Genomic DNA, 12,924 nt, shown 5'->3' with positions numbered 1-12,924 from the left:
AAAGAAAGAAAGAAAGAGAGAGAGAGAGAGAGAGAAAGAAAGAAAGAAGGAAAGAAAGAAAGAAAGAGAGAGAGAGAAAGAAAGAAATCACCCCCCAGGGCTTATGGCCCCACTGAAATCCCTTCTCTCTTCTCCTTTTGGAATCTCGGACAGGCATACACACTTGAGTTTTAAGGCACTAAGTTCGAAACTTGAACCGCAGTTGACTACGCTGGAGTCCAGCAATGTAACCATTATGCCATCTACTGGTCCATGTTCCTACCCTCTTAACATCATCACAACGAAATTTTACATGTGAATTTTGGGGGAACACATTGAAACCGTAGTGCTATTCTTGCAAACTTAATAAGACTATCGGCAAGCCCCTTTGCCATTACGTATTATGGAAATTTATCCTAGTTTAACCCCTTTTCCAAAAAAAAAAAAAATCACCTGTCAAAACAACCTTTTTTCTCCTTAAAACCTGTTTTCTGTAGCAGACTACTGTTTATTTTAGTCCATTCTCTGTTGCTAATAACAGAAATACCTGAATCTGGGTGATTTCTAAGGAATAAAAATGTATTCGCTCATGGTTTTGGATGTGCAAAGTTAAAGGGCTGTATCTGCAAAGCTCTTCTTGGTGGTCGGACTCCCTGCCAAGTCCCAAGATGCTGAAGAGCATCTCATGACAAGAGAGCAAGAGCTCCTGCCTGTGTCCGTGTTTCTGCTCTGATCTCACTCTTCTTCCTTATAAACCTACTAGTATTGAATTACCTCCTAAAGGCTCCACCTCTTTTTTTCTTAATAGAAGATTTTTGTATAGGGTACGTGTACTCGCCAATGGTGTAATGGCTTTGTCGCTGGACTCCAAGTAGTTGACCATGGTTTGAGTCCTGGACCCGGTGGCTTAGACTCATGCCAGGCGTGTGTGTGTGTGCGTGTCCAAGATCCCAAGAGGAGAATGAAGAAGAAGGGATTGTGGCATGGCCATCTCCCCGGGGTGGTGGTGGGGGGGTGATTTCTCACTTTCTGTCTCTCTGTTTCTCTCTGTCACTTGCTCTGATGAACACACACGTCCTATAGCAAAAACCAAAAAAAAAAAAAAGAAAGAGAGAGAAAGAAAAGAAAGAAAGAAAGAAAGAGAGAGAGAGAAAGAAAGAAAGAAAGAAAGAAAGAAAGAAAGAAAAAAAAAGAAAGAAAGAAGAAAGAAAGAAAGAAAGAAAGAAACAAGGAAGGAAGGAAGGAAGAAAGAAAGAAAGAAAGAAAGAAAGAAAGAAAGAAAGAAAGAAAGAAAGAAAGAAAGAGAGAGAGAGAGAGAGAGAAAGAAAGAAAGAAGGAAAGAAAGAAAGAAAGAGAGAGAGAGAAAGAAAGAAATCACCCCCCAGGGCTTATGGCCCCACTGAAATCCCTTCTCTCTTCTCCTTTTGGAATCTCGGACAGGCATACACACTTGAGTTTTAAGGCACTAAGTTCGAAACTTGAACCGCAGTTGACTACGCTGGAGTCCAGCAATGTAACCATTATGCCATCTACTGGTCCATGTTCCTACCCTCTTAACATCATCACAACGAAATTTTACATGTGAATTTTGGGGGAACACATTGAAACCGTAGTGCTATTCTTGCAAACTTAATAAGACTATCTCCTAATTTTCCATGAGATTACTGAATGTTAATCATTGTCACTTTTCTACCACTTTTTTACCTTTTTTTTTTTTTTACATTTAATTATTGTACTTTTTTACAGCATACAAAATGTACTTTCTGGACATTTTTAAGTTGTTTTCTATTGTGTTAAGTTGTGGCTTTTTGATTCATCCAGCCCCTTCCACAGGTCTACCTAACCGTAGTAAATTCTCTGTTACTACATACAATGTCAAATGTAAAATATCCCTCTTTGAACTTGTCTGGTACACTGTGACCATTTCAAAATAATTTCCCAGAAGCATTGTATGACCCTTCTAGAATTTTCTGAACCTTCAGAAAGAATTGATAATGACTGGCCTAGTTTAGATGATAAATGTATTCCCCTCTGCTACTTTCATAAGAATGTCACATCTGCATATTGTTAGGAAGCTAAAACTCATGAGTTGTGATCGTGAATCATAAATGGTGATGTTTATATGCCAGTTACTTTGTTCTCTGATCCTCCTAGATAGCAGACCCTAATAGATGCCACTACTTCCTAGGATCATGCTGTTACTTAAATCTTGCCTCCATTTTTAAGGCCAAGACAAGAGTTACACACTGTCAACCCATGTAAAGAATTCAGCCCACAAAAAAATTTTGTTTGGGTAACATGGTATATTTTTTCTTTGTTCATTTTAGGGGGCAGGTGCTTCCCAATTAAAATGGTCCCTACTAGTCTGTATTGCATTTTTATCCATTTATTCCATTGCCTGTGCCTGAAGGCATTTGAATTGGTGAGCCTGGAGAAATTTAGCAATTTCACTGGAAGATATTTAATAGTATTGGCCAATAGGTCCAGTTAGGGTTACTAATAACTCCTTGTCTGCTAGGCACACCCAGCCGAACTGGCTTGCTCATCCTGACTCACAGATTCATATTTCAAGCTTACTCAGAAAGTTAACGGTCAGATTGTTTGATTCCAAGAACCACATGCTAAACTTGCCTGAGTTGTGGCACTTTGGTATTTTCTAACAAATAACATTTTTCTTAATTGCCAGCGAGTCCCTGTGCTTGCCTGAGAAAGACAGAGAGGTAGAAAGAGACAAAGGGAAAAAGGGAGAGGAAGAAAGCATAGCCCGACAGGACTTGGTCACACCACGGTCTCCTCTCTTCTATTTCTCCATCCTGTCGGTATTTGGGCCATGCAGGCATATGAACCCAGTGTGTTTTTTGAGCTACCAGGGCTGGGATTCAAACTGTGGTTGATTATGTAGGATTCAGCTCCCTTAATCACTAGGCCATGGACCAACCCTAAGTTTTAGCAGTTTGGTATTATGCTGTGGAAATGTCAGAAACAACATGCCTGAAAATTTTCCTCAGTAGAACATTTAATTTTTTTTTAATTTAGAAGTTTATGTAAAATCTAAGTTGGCCCAATAAACCTCAGAACAAAATTAAAAATGTACACAAGATTTCAAGTTTATATGGCAGAGCAAAAACCAAACAAACATGTAAATCCTTCCCACATGAAAGACTTATTCATCTTGGGTGGGTGTTCCACAGAAAAGTTTTCTTGGCAAACTCTGATAAATATTGGTAAGTAATTATTTTTTAAAGAATTATTCATTTCATTTTATTTATTTATTACTGTTATTATTTAATTCACTATAGGGCATGTGTGCTCACCAGAGAGAAACAAGGAGAGAGAGAGACAGAGACAGAGAGAGAAGGAAAGTGAGAAAGCAAGCCACCAGGTCTGGGACTCAAACTGCAGCTGGCTATGTGGGAGTACAATGCCTCAACCACCATGCCACCTGCTGGTCCCTATAAGTAATTGTTTTTAATGCAGGACATCTGAGTCTTTAATATGGTCCAAGAAGAACTACAATACATATTATTTCTCAAATTCATTGGCTTAGCAAACCCTTTTAGCACAAAATGTATTCATTAAGGCATACACTGACAAAGACTGATACAGGCTGGTAGGAGGAATTTGTGACTGATACTGAATTCTTCAGCATCATCTTGGTGGCTGAGCTAGCATTTAAACAACTGTCAGACCCTTTATGAGACCTTGTGCAGATCTCAGAACAGCTGTGAGTTAATCTTCCTTCATATACAAAGTGAACAGGTTGAGTTCTCTTCCAGCTTGAATCATTTCTGATTTCCCCTGGAGCTTTATAGTATTGGGTCGTCTTCACTGAATGACTAAAGGGGAAGGGATGAAAGGCATACCACTTTATAAAAACTTCAGGATTTCCCAGATGAACATGATTTTGTAGAAATATAGGTAGGATTCGAAGGCAAATGGTTATGATGCTCCCAAAGATTCATTACATTATAAGTGGTGTTTCAAGTCTTTGTTTAAGTTTGCTATAGGGTACGTGAGCTCTCCAGAGACAAACTCAGAAAGAGAGGGGACGTGAGAAAGCACCCCCCTGCCAGGGAGAATGGCCACGCCACAATCCTTTCTCCTCCTTTCACTCCCTTGAGGTTTTGTGCATGTACACACATACACCTGGCATGTTTTTCAAGCTGCCAAGTCTAGGATTTGAACTATGAAATTGGCCATGAAGACTCCACCCACCTCCATGCCACTGGCTGGTTGAGTGTTTCAAGTCTTTATGTGTTAAGATTCCAAAAATGATCTGCTGTTTGCTTCATCGATTCAAGATTCTTTATGAAATTAACACAACAACCCACAGACAGTCTCACTTGAGCAAGGAAGGTGAGAGCTGCTAAAGGACTTTATTATTCAGTTTCTTAACCTTCGTTGAAAAAGGTTTGAAGTAAGGACCCTAATGTTTCCAATTTATCCATATGGTTGTGTTTTCCTTCTTCACTACAGTGAACAAGGAAGGAAAAGAGGGTCACGGACCTATCACCTCTCCTGATTCTTCACTTCCTATGGTTTAAATCTAATGGCTCATTTTCAGAATTAGTTTAAGAGGCCTAGCAATAACAAAGTCGCTCTTTTCACCAGTGATTTGTCTTTTGTTGGTTCAGGAAGAAGTGGGAACAGTTTACACAAGTTACAAATATAGGCAACTGACTTTCTCAATTTCTAACTCCTTTTTTTTTTTGGAGAGGTTTTTGCCATAGGGCGTGTGCGATCGCCAGACAGGCAGAGAGAGACAGAGAGACAGAATACAAGAAATCACCCCCAGGGGGGATGGGCATGCCGCAATCCCGTCTCTTCCATTCTCCTCTCGGGGTCTTGGGCACGCACACATATGTGTCCGGCGTGAGTTCTAAGCCACTGGGTCCAGGACCTGAACCGTGGTCGACTACATGGGAGTCCAGCAACATAGCCATTACACTAACTGCTGTTCCCTCTAACTCTGTTTTTTATAAGTCCAAGAAATAGGAAAAATATATATTCCTGCTTGTTTTTTAACCTGAGGGGGGAAAATGAGTTTTCTTGTTATGAATGATGACAAAGAGTTGCCAGAAAGTGATAGCTCCAATTAGGTAATGAAGTTGTAATGAAGTACATTCAAAATGAAAATTAATTCTTAATAAACAATTCATTTGGGTACTGTTTGTTCTCATCACTGATGCAAACATATGCTTTGACTTTTCTTCTGGGTGATAATCAGTACTTGAAGAATTGAAAATCTTCTGTTATATACTTTAGTGAGTCCAGGAAAACTACTTAACTATCCCACGTGAGAAATAGCCAATGCTTAGTTGTAGATGGAACACATGAAGTTATATCTATTTTTTTCCAGTAAGATTTGGTGGAAATGAGAAAATATATTTTTGAAAGTTTTATGAATCCCGATTTATTGGTTGCAAGGTGCTACACAAACTAGCACTTTAGCAAAGAAGGTAATGTAATGTATTGTTGGAAAATCTACATTATGCATATTGTTTCAGTATGGTAAGATCTGGGTCCCAGTTTGTGATGCCTGGGATCTCTCCCCACCTCTGTCTTCCACTCCCTCTTTTCATTCATGTCTCCTGGGTTTTGTTTTATTTTTAAGAGATATTTTTGCTATAGGGCATGTGTGCTCATGAGAGAGACAGAGAGACAGAAAGAGAAAAGTCACCTCTCACTTCCCTATGGCCACACCACAATCCCTTCTCCTCTGTTCTCCTCTAGGGATTTTGGGCACGCATGCACACGTGCTGGGGTGAGTTTTAGCTGCTGGGCCCAGGACTCGAGCCACAGACAACTACATGGGAATCCAGCAACATAACCATTATGCCATCTGCTGGTCCCCCATGTCTACTGGGTTTTAATCTCAGGCTCGCTCTTTCTCTAGCAGCAAGATGTCTGCCCATAAGCCCTGACAGCTTTACCCTTAAGGCTCCTCAACCTAGGAGAGACAGACTCTCTTTCAGCTTTCACATGTCACATTTTAAGAATGTTTCAGTCTGTGTCCATAGCTGAACCAATCACTGTGCTCAGAGTAATGGGCTATTCTGATTGGTCAGTCTTGGGTCATGTGCACATCCTACTCACCTGGCAAACAGTGTGCCCTTTACCACTAGGGAGGATGGGACAGTTTTCCAAAAGACAAGAGCAGCCGAGACAGTGGCTGGTACGGAACAAAACTAACTTCCTGTCAGTGACAGGTAACTTCTTTCCTACACAGGTTCTGCCAAGGACTCTTGGCAGTTATAGTGGCCCACAGCACTTTCCAAAACTATCTCCCTTCTCTGAGATACCTGCTGATAGGAAGCAGAAACCCGGACACTAAAGATAAATGAAAAGATTAGAAAGGAAAAGATTAATGAGATGAAGTTCCTAGGATTCTAAAAAAAAACTTATTTATTTAGAAAGCTCAGGAATTTCCTCCTGGTTTTTTTTTTTCTTTTTTCTCTAGATTGCAGTAATATAAAATAAGGTCAAAGAAAAAATAAAGTTAACTACATTTTCCCACTATCCTACTCAAATACCCCGTATCAACTGGTCACCTGGTAGAACTGTGAACCGTCTTATGAGTGAGCACCACTGCCTAAATCATTTGCTGAAAGTGCAGGAGGAAGCAATGATTCACAGTTTAACATTTTTCTTTGAAGTAGGATTTGTCCTCTGAGTCACAGTTTTGACAACTGTTGGTCCCTCTGGCTGGAACTTCTGTCTCCCTGTCCACATGTGGCTGGCCCCTTCTCTTCTGCATTTTCACCTCCCCAGAGAGGCCGTCCTTGCCTGTCTGTAGTAATAGGTCATTCATCTGTTATCGCTGTCACAGAGCCCCATTTGTTTCCCTCATGGTGGCCTAAATATTTACTTCTCGACTTTTTTTAAGGTTTTTATCCTAGGGCACATGTGTTCACCAGAGAGAGACAGTGTGAGGCAAAATGAGAAAGCACTCTCCCAGGTGGGATGGTCGCTGTACAATCCCTTTTCCTCCATTCTCCTTTCAGGATTTTAGGCATGCACGCGCACTCACCCGGCCTGATTTTGAAACCACCAGGTCCAGGACTCGAACCGCAGTCATGTGGGAGTCTAGTACCTCAACCATTATGCCACCTGCACCCCCCCCTTTTGTTCATTTTTTTTAGTGGGGACATGCATTCACCGGGAAAAGACAGAGAGACACAGAAAATAGGTAAGTGAGAAAGCACTCCCGCCATAGCAGATGGTCTCACTGCAATCCCTTCTCCTCCTCCTCTCCTCCTTTCAGGATTTTGGGCCTGCACCAGATGTGTTTTTCAAGCCCCCGGGTCCAGGACTCAGACCATGAGATTGGCCATGTGAGATCCAGCTCCTTAACGAGCAGGCTACTGGCCGCCCATTTCCCTGCTTACTATTGGTTCTAAAAAGTAAGTCCTATAGAGGCAGAAACTGCTTTTTTTTTTTTTTTTTTTGTGCCAGTAGCAAAATGCCTGGCCTAGTAGACAACAACAACAACAACAAACAGATGAAGAAAGAGATAACTCAGGACTTCTTGGTTCTTGGTCAGGCTGAATGGTGCAGGAAGAGGCGTAAGTTACTAGGCCCAGATGGTTTCTTTCTGGCAGAAATTGGGAGTGATAAGCTGGAATGGGGGAGGGGCCAGAGCCTCTGCCTCACACACCATCTGCATAACTTGGTCTCAGGAAAGAGGACATAAACTCCTTCACTGTGTTGTGTGTGGTGAAGAAAAGCTTAATATAGTAAGCTTTGCCAGGGCTCTTTGAATTTTAACATAAACCAAAGCTCTAGCCATGGGAACTGAGGAGGACAAGAGATACATAGAGAGGGTCCTTAGGGGTTGGGGAAAAAGCAAATATATGTAATGTTATTTATGATATCCTCAATTTGTGATTAAATAACAGATTATTTATACTCGGTGGACTTAATCCTATGTACACACACATACACACACATGGATTGGAAATACATATTTGTATCCCTTATCATTTATACAACTTATAACATATACGAGAGGAGTGAATCTTTAAAACTCGTGCTTTTAGAAGAGTTTGAGGGTGAAATAGAATGGATTCTTTTTGACTAGAAGGGAAAAAAGCAGAAGGTTACAACAGCCTCGCAGCTTACAAAAATTTTAGTGAAAAGACACAAGGCACAAGCAGAGGAGTGAGGAGACACAAGAAAGAGGAAGGAGAACGGAAAGGACAAAAGACCTGTTCCTCCTGTGAGTTCGAGGAGTGAGGTTGCAATAAACATTCCTACCTGGGGTGGATTAACCAGGATTTAAAGTATGTTTACCTACATAGGGATTTTTTTATTCTTTGTTCATAACTGGGGCTTCAAGCTAGGTCTCAATAAATCCATCCTTGGGAACCAGCAGTTAGCGTAATGGCTATGTCGCTGGACTCCCACGTAGTTGACCGCGGTTCGTGTTCCGGACCCAGTGGCTTAAAACTCACGCTGGGTGCGTGTGCGTGCATGCCCAAGATCCCGAGAGGAGAATGGAGGAGAAGGGATTGAGGCATGACCATCCCCTCTGGGGAGTGATTTCTCGCTTTCTGTCTCTATGTCTCTCTCTGTCTGTCTGGCAAGCGCACGCGCCCTATAGCAAAAAATCCTCTCCAGAAAATAAATAAATAAAAATAAATAAATCCATCCTTAACCGCTGTACCTTGGTTCAGAGTTATCTAACCAATAGGGATGGAATTCGAGTTTCCAATGTCTGCTCCTTCTGGGACACACCCTATTAACTTACTGACTTATCATCTTTCTCAAAACGCAGAACATCTCATTTCTTTCTGGATATGAGTACAAGTTAGTGGGACAAGTCCCATCATAGTGCACAATTACTAAGGGCACATGTCCTGTGGTAAAGTCTTCACACACTATCCTGTCCACCTGGCATAAGGCTTTCCAGACTCGTCATTCTCAGCTAGGCGGGTCCCTTGAGTCCTTGCAGATGGATTTTACTTCCAACCTACAGTACCACTTCAGCAGTTCAGGGCTGCGAGTGGTATTTATGCTACTATGCTGACCGAATACTTGATTCCAGTTCACTAGGAAAATGTAAATAATGCTAGTAACAATTATAGGTGCTGGGCCTTAAGTAAAGTACCTTGCTTATTTAGTTTAGTTTAGTTATTCTTATTTTAATTCTAGAAGCCACCACTAGAGATTTAAAGGTGATGAAGTGTATAGCTGGGTAGCAGCAAATATCTTAATGCCAGAAAAGGCTTGGCTGATACCACTGACGCCCAGAGAATCAGACGAGTCTTCCTTCTACTTAAGGTACTTAAGAAAATGGCATCAATCCATACAAAGGGACCTGAGCTCAGGGCTCAACTGGCAACTCATATCTGGGTTATGAGTTTCCATGAACCCTGATGACCATTTTTCTGTGGTCTTCTGCTAGACCTCAGCTTAAAGAACAAGAATAAGAGTAATTTACACATTTGCTCTCACCAGTGAACCTGTCAAGGAGATTTCTCAACCTTTCAAGAACTCTGTTCTTAGCATGAAAGAACAAGTTGATATCTCAGTAAATAATGTTATTTCTTCAAGCATTTTGAAATATTTTGAACAAACCACAAAAGCTTTGAATTCCCTGTATCTTTTGAGACCATTTTGTTTTTTTAATAGTTTGCTCATTTATTTATTAATTATGCATTCAACCACTGTAGACCATTACAGCTTATAAAATGAATTTTCCCAGCATGAATACACTATTGGTCCAGTTAAAGGTATTATCATACATGTCATCATCAACAGATACTTTCCCATTTTTGTGTCCCTTAAATGTTTTGCTTCTTTCTTATTTTTCTCCTTTTCTTTCTCTCACACTTCCCCGTTCTGTGACCATTTCAAATGGGCCCTAATGTTTAATATAATCTATATTGGGAATTTCTACACTGACTGATCATATCCACTCTATAAAATAGTTTTGACATCATAAATATTAGAATTTAATTATATGAACATATTTTTCCAACAAAGCCTTGTTCAGTTTTGGCCACAGTTCATGCACTGGGTTGAAACAAGGTCCTCTATGAAAAATAAAGTTCATAATCCAGTTACAAAGAGAAAGTCCCTCTGTGAGGTTATAATGTGAACTAACACTCGCACAGAATTCCAGTCAGTTAATTCTAGTCCATAGCTCTGAAATTACAATGAATTTCTTCTAATTTTCCATTTTCTAAATGAGACTCAGAGAGACTGAAAGTCTTGGCTAGTCACAAAAGTAGTTGCTAGCAGAGGTAAGACCAGGCTCTATACTTTGACTTAAAAAAGAAATATTGCCCTTGTATTATGATCCTTTTCAAGTCAATTCTGTTCATTTAATCAACACATTTAATGAGCGATTATTGGGTATCAGGTGCTGGGATTAGTAAAAGAATGCAGACTCAAGCTTACATTTGAGTGGGTGAGACAGATGAGCAAATCTATAAATTACAAATTGGGATATGTGCTATAAAGGAAGTAATCAAGGGGTCAAAGGAGAAAAATAAAAGGGATGTATCCACTTCATACAGCAACTGCCTACTAAATGGTAACTCCGACCTTCCCATAGAAGAGGCATTTAAGCACAAAGATCTAAAGGATTAAAAAGAGTTAACCATAGGAAGTTTGGAAGGATATGAGAAGATTTCATGCCTTCAGGACCAGCAGTTAGCATAATGGCTATGTCGCTGGACTCCCATGTAGTTGACCGCGGTTCAAGTCCCGGACCCGGTGGCTTAAACTCACGCGGGGCGCGTGTGCGTGTGTGCCAAAGATCCCAAGAGGAGAATGAAGGAGAAGGGATTGCAGCGTGGCCATCCCCTCTGGGGGGTGATTTCTCACTTTCTATCTCTCTGCTTGTCTGGCGAGTGCACGCACCCTATAGCAAAAACCTCTCCAAAAAAATAAAAAGATTTCATGCCTTCAATGTTGCTGACTATAAGGAGAATGTAGCCCATCCACTGATAAACAATATGCTTATGATGTCCAAGGGCAATCCATCTGCCTGATCCTCATGCAAAACTAATCAGATCCTCACTCACTCTAGCCAATGCTTCTTATATCCTTAAGAAAGGAGCACCTCCTATTATACAGCATGAGACTCAGCCACTTTTACATATTTCTTCTCACCCCATCCATTTTCCACAAACAGCATCAGTAAATAGGTTGTGTTTGCTTAGGTTTGCACTACTAGTTCTACTCAAGGAATTTTGATTCCTTCCTGACTTAATAGGGGTCAGATCTTCCAAGCAAAGAAAAAAATAATAAAACATAGGGCTAAGGAAATTATTCAAATCGTTCATGAGTTGCTAAGAATTCCACCTGCCCACATCAGTTATATTTATAGCGTAATGATCTCAGTTCTCCATATTTTACACACTAAACAGATGTGTAACTGAAAAATGATGCTCAGAAAGTATAGTTGCATTGGCTCTGCATATTTAATGATGTGAAGATCCTGACCACATCTGAATCCATCATTCTTCTTCAACTCTGTCCCATTTAAGTATCTCAGAGCCCTTGATGTTCATCTTTATTTTATTTTTTTATCGTACCTTTTGGGCATAAATAGAAATGCTTTCTCAAAATCTCAACCAGCCTCCACACAGACTCCCTGGTGTCAGACCTCACATACTGTGATTTAATGTTTTATAGATAACATGAACATAAATCCACCCTCTCTGTCTGATTTAGTAAGTAACTTGACCTTTCAGATAATCTTGGATCGACTGCTAAAGCTTGCCTGAAACCTGGTTGCTCTCTAGCCAGTTGAGTCAGCTGGGATGGTACTAATGAAGCTGGAGCTACTGATTCAGTTCCCCTGGGGACTAATTAGCTTCACACAGAGAAAAAATTTCTCCAAATTCCTCCCTCATAACCCCAACCACTATGTTGAAAGTGCAATGACTAGGGCGGGAAAGAAAAGTATTCTATTATTCACTCTCTAAATTCTATAGAATCCCTCTTCTCAACATAGCTTCTTGCAAGAGAAGTTTAGACTCACCAACTCAGCATCCTTATTTTAGTTATTCCTTAACTGACCAGTTTTCTCCCTCATTCCAACACCATTAAAATGGTTTTTACTAAAACCATCAACAGTCAGCTAACTGCCCTTAGCAATGACAATTTAAGGTCAATCCATAGGGGGAAAAAAATGACAAAATGGTCTGATTCATGGAAGATAAATGAAATCCAGGGGATGTTGTGCTCTCAGATACTTCCCCAGCTTCTGGGACAGTTGAGGCTGAAATTTCTCAGATGTGTTATTCTTTGGAAATCCGTGTTAGCTGATGCAAGCTGTCATCATCTCTTTCAGAGTTTCATGCCTTTCTGGGATAGCCAGCACCCAATGACTGGCTACTAGGGAGTGGGTATAGAGGTTCGGTTATCTTTACTTAAATCAATATTACTCTGAAGGGTCATTCTTGCTCCCAAGCTTTCTGGGGGATCAACTGAAACCTTTGTTGTAATTGCCCTGCAATGACATTATCCCTTGGGAAAACCTGCCATATAGTGACAGTGTGACTATGTTGTACTCTTCCCACCATGAAAGGAACAGTGATTGATTTGAGTAGTCATATAGATACATTTGGGAGGGTACAGATTTGCCTTCCTTCCCAAGGGGCCTTGGTCCGCAACACTGTCCGAGGGCCTGCAGAGTATCTGATCCACTGATGTGAGTCCTACATGACATCATATTGGACCAAAGAACCCACTTTACAGCAAAAAGGTGTGGCAGTGGTCCATGACCATGGGATCTACTTGTCCCCTTACTTACTACACCATTCAGAAGTTACCAGTCTAATAGACCAATGGAATGGACTTTTGAAGGTACAATTAAGATGAAAATAATACTGTGCAAGGATTCTCCTTACCCAAAGACCAACATACAATCTAAGAAAGTACCATTATATGGTTCTGGGTCTCTAAAACCAAGGAGTGGAAGTAAGAGTG

This window comes from Tupaia chinensis, unplaced genomic scaffold (genome assembly GCF_000334495.1).
Source record: "Tupaia chinensis unplaced genomic scaffold, TupChi_1.0 Scaffold000095_1, whole genome shotgun sequence".
Classification (NCBI taxonomy): domain Eukaryota; kingdom Metazoa; phylum Chordata; class Mammalia; order Scandentia; family Tupaiidae; genus Tupaia; species Tupaia belangeri.
The sequence above is the reverse complement of the archived record's forward strand: the minus strand, read 5'-3'. Positions refer to the sequence as shown.